Source organism: Mesocricetus auratus, unplaced genomic scaffold (genome assembly GCF_017639785.1).
Source record: "Mesocricetus auratus isolate SY011 unplaced genomic scaffold, BCM_Maur_2.0 Super-Scaffold_100045, whole genome shotgun sequence".
In the NCBI taxonomy this organism is placed as follows: domain Eukaryota; kingdom Metazoa; phylum Chordata; class Mammalia; order Rodentia; family Cricetidae; genus Mesocricetus; species Mesocricetus auratus.
The window spans coordinates 2,744,670-2,752,962 of NW_024429222.1; the positions used below are offsets into that span (position 1 = coordinate 2,744,670).

At 48.1% G+C, this 8,293-nt stretch overlaps 1 long non-coding RNA gene across 5 annotated transcripts in view; it reads left to right on the forward strand.

Annotated features, from left to right (window-relative positions):
• Window positions 1-7,996, forward strand: part of LOC121135921 — a 46,797-nt gene extending 38,801 nt beyond the window's left edge. For all 5 annotated transcript variants that reach the window (XR_005873032.1, XR_005873034.1, XR_005873036.1 and 2 more), the window contains one exon: window positions 1,204-7,996. This is a non-coding gene — a long non-coding RNA (uncharacterized LOC121135921). The remainder of the gene's footprint in view (window positions 1-1,203) is intronic.
• Window positions 7,997-8,293: the final 297 nt, after the last annotated feature.

Genomic DNA, 8,293 nt, shown 5'->3' on the forward strand with positions numbered 1-8,293 from the left:
GGGAGATGGTTAGGAGAATGAGCAGCTTCTCCAGTCTGAGTTGATAAGCTCGCTCACGGTAAAATGTCAGTTCTTTTTTAGGCTCAGGATCACACTATAGTAAATGTGAATGTAAGCAGTTGTGTGAGTGCTTTCTAAGCAGTACTTCCATCTACAATCATCTGCATTATTTTATTTAGTAAATGCCAGTGCAAGCCAACAAGGAGGCAGCCGCCATTCCCATGATATACACTACTCAGTGTGGAGTCCAGCAGGCTTGCTTAGTGACCCAGAGTCCAGCGAATTCAGTCTCCTGGATCCACAGTGACTTTCCCCAGATTAAGAGAATAGGTGCCTTTAAAATGGGTGTGAGATAAGAATTCCACAGCCTTGCTGCCTCAGACTGGAAATGCCTGGGGAAGTTAGTGTCTTTGCCACTTGAATAGGCTCTTGTTTTCAGATGTTGTTCCTTTGTTGTCCTGGTATGAGCCATACCAATTAAGACATACCCAACCAATTATGAAAGATTTTATGTTTTTAAAAACCATTTGGTTATCAAGAAAGCATCGTGGAAGAAAGGTAGTACAGAAATATAAGGTGGTATGGGGAGCTGAGGAAGCCTGAATGAATGTGTGCTGTTGGCATGAGCACAGCCATGGCAAGGGCCTCCCGCCTCAGACCCTGGCTGTTGTTTCCTGTGGTGAGGCTCAGAGAAAGCCTTCTTCTGGTCTGAGTTCCAATGCTGGCAGTGTGTGTTTAAGCCAACAACCACAGCTTCCTCCACCCCAGTGACCACAGCCTGAGACTGGTCACCTCTGAAGACCTCCAGCTGAGACTGGCTAACTCCCCCCTGTGCTGGATAGAGCAATGCAGGGAGGCTGCCGGCTACAGTGCAATTGGTGCTGCTCCAGCATAGTGTGGCCCACCCGATCCCAGCTTCTTTGTGTCTGTGTATTTGTCCTTTCTTCACTTCCTCCAGCCAGACTTCTGGGACCAGGCCATGCAGGACAAGCTGGTGGGTTCTGGTCACCTGGGCTCAAGTCCCAGCTCTACTTCTCAAGTGGTACCAGGCTAGACACTCAACCTCTCTCTGCCCCAGCCTCCTCTCCTGTAAACAGGAGAACTGAAACCTCCCCACAGGCTTGTTAAGAGACGTCATGCATATAGAAACAATCTATACTCAATACAAAATAAATTCCAACTTGTGGAATTTTTATATTTTAGGCAGTAAGAAAGTATTTCTACAACTGAAATGTCAAAAGAGATGGAGAAGCTGAGGAATTCTTTGGCTTTAAAGGTTGGAGTCCAGTATAGAATGTGGCCTGCCTGACAATCAGATGCCATGGCATAAGGATGCTCCTGTTCAGACATGTGCACCTCTGCTTCACCTGGGGAGGATGCTTCGAGGTACCAGAGTTCTCATGTGTGTTTTTAATTACAATAAATTAAATCCTCACTCCTCTCTTCCTGTCTCTGTCAGTGTGTTGCTTTCTCATATGCTATGGTTTGTAAATGTATTTCTCTTCCTAATTTGGCTCTGTTTTTAGATCTAACCGTGAGTTCTTTATTCTCTCACACAGACATATGACAGTGGGGGAGGAGAGCATGCATACTTCCCAAATTTTCACAAGAAATCTGTCTTGCTGTCTCCAAAGAGCGGAAACTTAGCGAGGAATAGTCTCAGCTCCCTTCAAACTGTATTCAGTGGCATGTTCAATAAATAAGCCACACACACCAATAAGACATTTGTCACGAGCCCGGCGAAGGCTTCAGGAGTGTGAGATACAGTGGACTCAATGTGCAGAGGGGATTCCACAGCCTTGGGTGACTTTGGGAGCCATCTCTGTTGATACCTCACTCATATCCGCTGCATTTTTATCATACAGGCTTCCAGAACCCTTTGTCCATAGTGTGGTTAGGAGCCCCTAGGAAACACACTTCTTCAGGCAGCCCTAACCAGCCGCTGCCAGGGAGGCGAGTATGAATCCCAGCTCCCTTGCTGGGGGGCGCCAGCATTCTGGGACATGCAGTTTGAAGTTGCCCAGAGTTCCTTTCCTATGAGAGCCAGCTGCAGCCTTCACTGCATGGCTGATGTAATGAGATTCCCTTTACTGCCAGGCCACTTCCTGTTCCCATCTCTCTCCTCAGTTCCCCCAGCGCCTTCCACATCTCAGCCAACCTCTCTCTTCAAGTGCTTGGTTCTAGATTTCTTTTGGGGCTTCCAAATCCAAGACAGTTTGTACACATCCCAAAGCAGAAGTCTAAATTTAGTTTTGCCAAAACCACTGTGCACCCTGAGTTGACAAGACACATTTTGCAAACACCTAGGTAAACATTCTGAGCTAAGCTCCTGGTGAATGCATGACTGTTAGAATGTAGTCTTTAGAGGAGTGAAACAGGCCATGGCCATTCGTTCCCTTCCTTGATTGTCCTCCTGTATTGCAGGATAGCCAGTTCGTATTCATTGGTGAAAAGGCTAGAAGCTCAACGCAGTGTGCTAAGCACACTGAATGTGTGCTTCTGAGCATGGACAGGCCCCCAGTGACTGCTCTGTCTCTTCTGAGCATGGACAGGCCCCCAGTGACTGCTCTGTCTCTTCTGAGCATGGACAGGCCCCCAGTGACTGCTCTTCTTCTAGATGTTGGCCAGGTTGGTAGTTGGTTGGTTTGGTTTAGTTTGATTTGATTTCTTGAGACAGGGACTCACTCTCTAGTCCAAAATTGGTCTGTAGCTCATTGTATATCTCAGACAAACCTCAAATCATTGACCTTCTCCTTCCTCAAGCCAGCCGAGTTCTGGGATTGCAAGTGTGAGCAACCATACTGAGCCATCTCTTCTATTCATAGACATAGGAGACAATAGCTTTGCTGTTTTCTAATACCAACCTGAGTAAGCCAGCCACCATTCCAGCCTAAGGAAGCCCTTGCCCTCCCACATTTCCCATGGGTGGTAAATTAAGTTTTGCCTTCAGTTACCTTAAGAAAATAAGGGTGCTCCTTACAGCCTCTTCCAGCACACCAGTCTGTCCCTAAGACCCAAGTGACACATCCAGCTAGGCCACTGTCCTTTCTGTATCTCCTTCCTTGCTTCATGTCATCACCTTTGGATGCTCTAACACACAGCATACCAGCAGAAGCTATGTGAGTCTGTATCAGAGCAGATTAGCTTTGGAAAAAAATGCAATCCTCATAGAAGACAATGCATTTGATTCCATACAAATGGGGTCCTTTCTACTTCATGTAAGAGAGGCTTGATTTTGTTTTTGAAACACACAGTCTGTGGGCTGCATAGCAGCTTGTGCTCAGCAACAAGAACTCAGACAAAGAAGCCAAGGCAATGTTCTTATTTACAGAGGTTGCCATCTGAGAAATTAATGTCTACTGTTGTTCAGTAATTAGGAAAATTTAGGGCCCTAGTGCTCCAACATCTTGCATTTAAGGTTGTATGTTATCTGTGTTTTCATGAGACTTTGTTGGATTTCTGTCATTAATAACAGGCATAAGCCCAGCAAGCAGCAGGACATGCATTACATTTAATCAATTTGCTATTTGTATTCATTATGCATGTCCTCCATTTTGAGTCATGAAAAATTGAAAGGCCATTGCAAATAGAAAGAGCATCATGGATTACAAATGATGTAACAAGAGCAGAAGTGCTATTAATTGGTCAATTGTGCTTGTCAGCCCATTTAAAGTGATTAAGGCAGAAAGATTAGAAAGGACATGAATGTGCTTGGAAACAGGAACCCAAGAGCACTGGGGACCCCTTCAGTCCTCAGTGCCCAGAAGAATGCAACAAAACCAAATGATGTTTATTACCATTTCATTCAGCAAATAATGGATGAGCACCTTCCATGTGCCTTAGGCTATGGTGAACACAGCAGAAAACAATGCAAATGCAGCCTATGACCGCAGGGTGACATTCCAGTGTGCTCAGAACAGACGGATGTACAGTGTGAGCCCCATAATGTAAGCCAGAAAACCCAACAGGAGGCTGGGGTGCATAAAGTGATGGGCTTGGGAGAAGGTGTCTGAGAAGTAACATCTGAAGGGGGGGGGTCAAAGTGAAGACCTAGGATGAGAAGGTTTGGGCTCAACACCCCAGTCTCCTCCTACCACTAAAGAAGGAAGGAGAATTTGTGTATTGGTATCTCCTGCAATGTGGGGTGGCTTTACTTGGGATTTCAGACTTCACAGTGGTGAGAAAGGGAAGCACAGGGTAGAAAGTACATTGAATTTAATCTTTTCTTGGGTTAGTGACGGTTCTGCCCTCCCTCATGATGCTGGGCAGTAGCAGTGGTCCACAGCGCGTTCAGCCACATAACCATGAAGACACACGAATGTTCTGAGCCTTTTGGATACAAGCTTTCAATAAGTCCCATGAGATACTCAACACTTTCCTAGAAGTAGGCTTTTTGTGGGACTGCTTACCCCAGTGTTAGGCCAATGCAGTTCTCAGAGCACAGGTAAGACAGGAGCCAGGAGTCCTGTAGGGTGAGTGTACTCAAGGCATTCATGGGACATTCTTAACCTACCCTGTTTTATTGGGATGGAGCCCCATCATAAACTGACATAGGAGATTTTGTTTTTGTTTTGTTTACTTATGGGATTAGGTGAAACACAACCCAATGGATGGCTTCCAACAAGGAAGTTCACCCTATCAGTTTTCTCCTGGGGACCCTTCTGTGGTAGCAGTTTGGTTTAAGTGAACCGATGGCTGCATTTCCCACTGTGGCCGTAACCTTCCACACTCAGCCAGGGTACACAGGTGCGAGGGGACTGGCCTCTGCTTCTCGTTCACTACCCTGCCCCTGCACATCTGCTGTCTGGAACCCTTGGAAACCCACTCCCCAGCACCTCCTCAGGGAGCCCTTGCCACCAGGACTCCACGCCCAGGTCCTCAGCAGACTTTGCTCTATGTACTGCATCTTTACTGCCCGAGTTAGATGCTGTTGCTAACCTGCTTCTCAGCATCTTTTGCACTGCTAAGTGCCATGGACTCCAGGATATGCTGCTCAGGTTCAGCATTGTGTCCACTCGCCTGCAACAGCGCCCGCACCATGGAGAGCCTCAAGAAGCTGGTGTATGTGAATGAGGGACCCTGTCAAAGGGAAGGCGTGGACTGCTGGGTTTCTGCTTTTTGTGCAAAGAGCTATTTAAATGTTTCCCTGAGACCCACGTGTTAGAAATGGATGTTTATTCTGACCGGCGTTCTCTGTGGTGGTCAGGTGGCATCACGGTACGATCTATGGGCATACACTTCTAACCCCCATACTATGCCTTCTCAACATACTGACTAAAGTGCTGTGTATGTCTTTACAAGATGAGGCAGACCCGAGTGAAGCCTGGTGACTGAGTACCACAGCAACCCTGCTGTATAGGATTGACAGTGTAGGACTCCCTGCTTTGTGCAGAGTCTGGGCAGTTCAACAGAAGGAGGTGGTATGGTGTGATGGTACTTTGCAGGTGTATTCTGCATATGACTCACAGTGGACTCCTGAGGCTGTCTTGTGCTTGGCTCCAGAGCAGGTGCTGGAGATCCCAGATGGAGGAGCCGTGGTCATTGGAAGTTGTTCCTGCACCCACCTGTACATTAGAATCATTAGAACCAAGGCCCCACCTCAGGCCAGCTGAGTCAGGATCTCTGGACGGGCGTTTCACATCTGCCCAGAATGTTTTGAGTTCTAAGATCTGCTCTTAGGAACCAGGTTGAGACCCACAGTCCTGTCAGAAGAATGGCTATGTAATGACCAAAACTGAAATGCAGCACAAGGATGGCCATAGTGGATGTCAGGTGTGAGTCAGCGATGGTGACATTTCTCCTTAGTGTGTAACTACACACAGAAAGAAGGTTTTTAGTGCTCTAAGACTGATCTGCAGTGGATAAATGCTGTGCTTGCCCATCGCTCACCTCCAAAGAACTGATTTAAAAATTGTTCATAGCCTTCATTAAACAATCATTTTCCTTATACGGGATCAAATGAGTGATCTTGGTTTCCTTATACTCCAAGTATTAAATGTTGGACACTTAATCAAGCAAACAATTTTTATTAAGATATAGCCTTCCTAATTAGGGAAGCAAGTGGGTCGATGATGTGGCCATCGAACAGAAGGGCTCAGCTTGCACTTGGGAGCTGTTTTGAAGGCACAGGACGTCTAAATGTCCATGAGCTCTCCGAAGCTCTCCACCTAGACTGTCTGCACCTTGGGGGAAGTTCAGACCTGGGGTAAGGTACGTTTTCTGGGTAATAACTGAATTTATGTTGCTTGGTTGACAGTGAGTTGATTGGCACACCAAGCTAGGGCCCCAGGAAGACTTCTGGTGACTCCCGAGGAAGCCCTTGCAGTTGGTGACTCTGGAGGCCAGGCTCCTCCCTAGAAAGTCCAGCCCTGCATGCACCGTTGTGTGCATGCTGCGGTCACCCAGAGCTTGAAGCATGCCTGTGCCTAAGATGCTCAGGCAGCCCGTGAGCTGAGGACAGCGCTGAGCACAGGTCTGTCCCTGGAAGAGCTCTAGAGTAATCTCCACGCAGCCAGGCTGGGAAGTGCCAGTGCACTCAGGTGAGTGATTGAAGGAGATAATGAGGAAGTCACCCTGGTGGCACATACCCCAAACTGCAGGTCTCCACACATCCCCACATCAGCAAAGGGCCAGGACTCCAAAGGGAGCTTCAATGGAAAAGATGAACCCGTGTCCCAGCAAATACCCAGTCCCTTTGTTTACTTCATGATTCCTGGCTTGCAGAAAAGACACAGAACAGGACCAAGTATCCATGGGTACAGACTTCACATTTCTATACACATCACTCCTAGAGTGAGTGATGGGAGGAGCTGCTTGGAAATAAATGCTCAAGGAGTCCGAAGCTAACCAAAGTGGGCCTGTGCAGTTGGACCCTGAGTGCTCCTGGAGAGGTGCGTGAGAGCTTCCAAGAAGCACATGCTGGGGTCTGGGCTTCACTGCAGAGTCCCATGAAGCCTTCTGTTTGTCCCCAAGCCCCTTGGATGATGTCATACCTCCCTCTTCTCCAGAGCTCCTGGAACAGCGATGACAGCTGGGAGGACTCCCGAAAGTTCATGCTGAGCAGAAATTACATGGCAAGCTGGGATGGAGGTGTAGAGGGAGGTGCTTGAATTCCGTGTGCTTAGCCTCTCACAACCCTGAGCTCCATGCCCAGTGCGCTGAGGAGCTGTCTTTGGCGGTGACGCGCCACACAAAGAGGCTGAGGGTGAGTACACGGAGCAGATCAAAGGTACTGAGGTCTGGTAGGACAGAGCATGACTGTTCCAAAAGCCAAACATTCGTCCAAAATCCATCAGCTGGCATCTAGACAGAGTGGGGAGTGGACTTCTACCCCGCCCTTCTCCCATGAGGCCACTGTCCTCTTCTTGGCGTCACTACCTTGTTTCCACTGTCTGTTATGTCTCATTGCCACCGGAGTGGAAGTCGAGAAGGTGAGAAGGACGGTATGACTAAGGAAACGGAGCACGGAGGCCACTTTGTTCCTCGCTGTGCATGGGAGATCCTGGTGGTCAGAAATGAGATCGCTTCTGTTCTAGGGGCCTCACGTGTGCTCTTGAATGGCTGCCCCCCGCCCACTGACCTTCCTTCCACCTACCATGGAAAAAGGTGCTGCAGCAGCCATGATATCATATCCTGATGTGGAAAGTCACAGGGAGCAACCAGCATCTCTGTACCCTTGTCTCGTCACCAAAAAAGAAGTTTCCAAGACCAGCTTCTCCTGACTTTGCAACAAAGGAGGGGATTGGCCACAATGTGATACCTTCCTATGTAGCTATAGGGCAAGCTGTGGAACTGGGTATGTTTAGTCTCTGTCTGCCATCCCCTGCTAAAGGAGGTTCTTCTCCAGCTGGCCCTCTGTCTCTCTCTAGCCAGTCTCCTGCCCCATGCCCATGGTGTATGCTATCACTGGGTTTTATCCTTGCCCTTACCCTTGCTAGTAATTCCTTTTCTTATCACTGTGACAAAATACCCAAAATAAAGACTTTGAATGTGTAAAGATCTCTCTTGGACCATGGTTTCAGGGGTGTGGGTACTTCACAGTGAGGGGGTGTGGTAAGGCAGAGAGGTTGCATTGTGGCGGACCGGAAACTGGAGAGAGGGCATTCAGGAAGGATTCCCCGATGACCTGCTTCCTGTACCCAGGCCCCTTATCCTACTCCCCGCCACTTCTCAGTAACACCGCCATGTTAGGACCCCTCATGTTCTAATCACTCTGAAAACTCCTCACACACGCGTGGGCATGCCCCAGTAGTGCCCTGCACATCTCTCTATCCAGTGAGATAGACAAGATTAA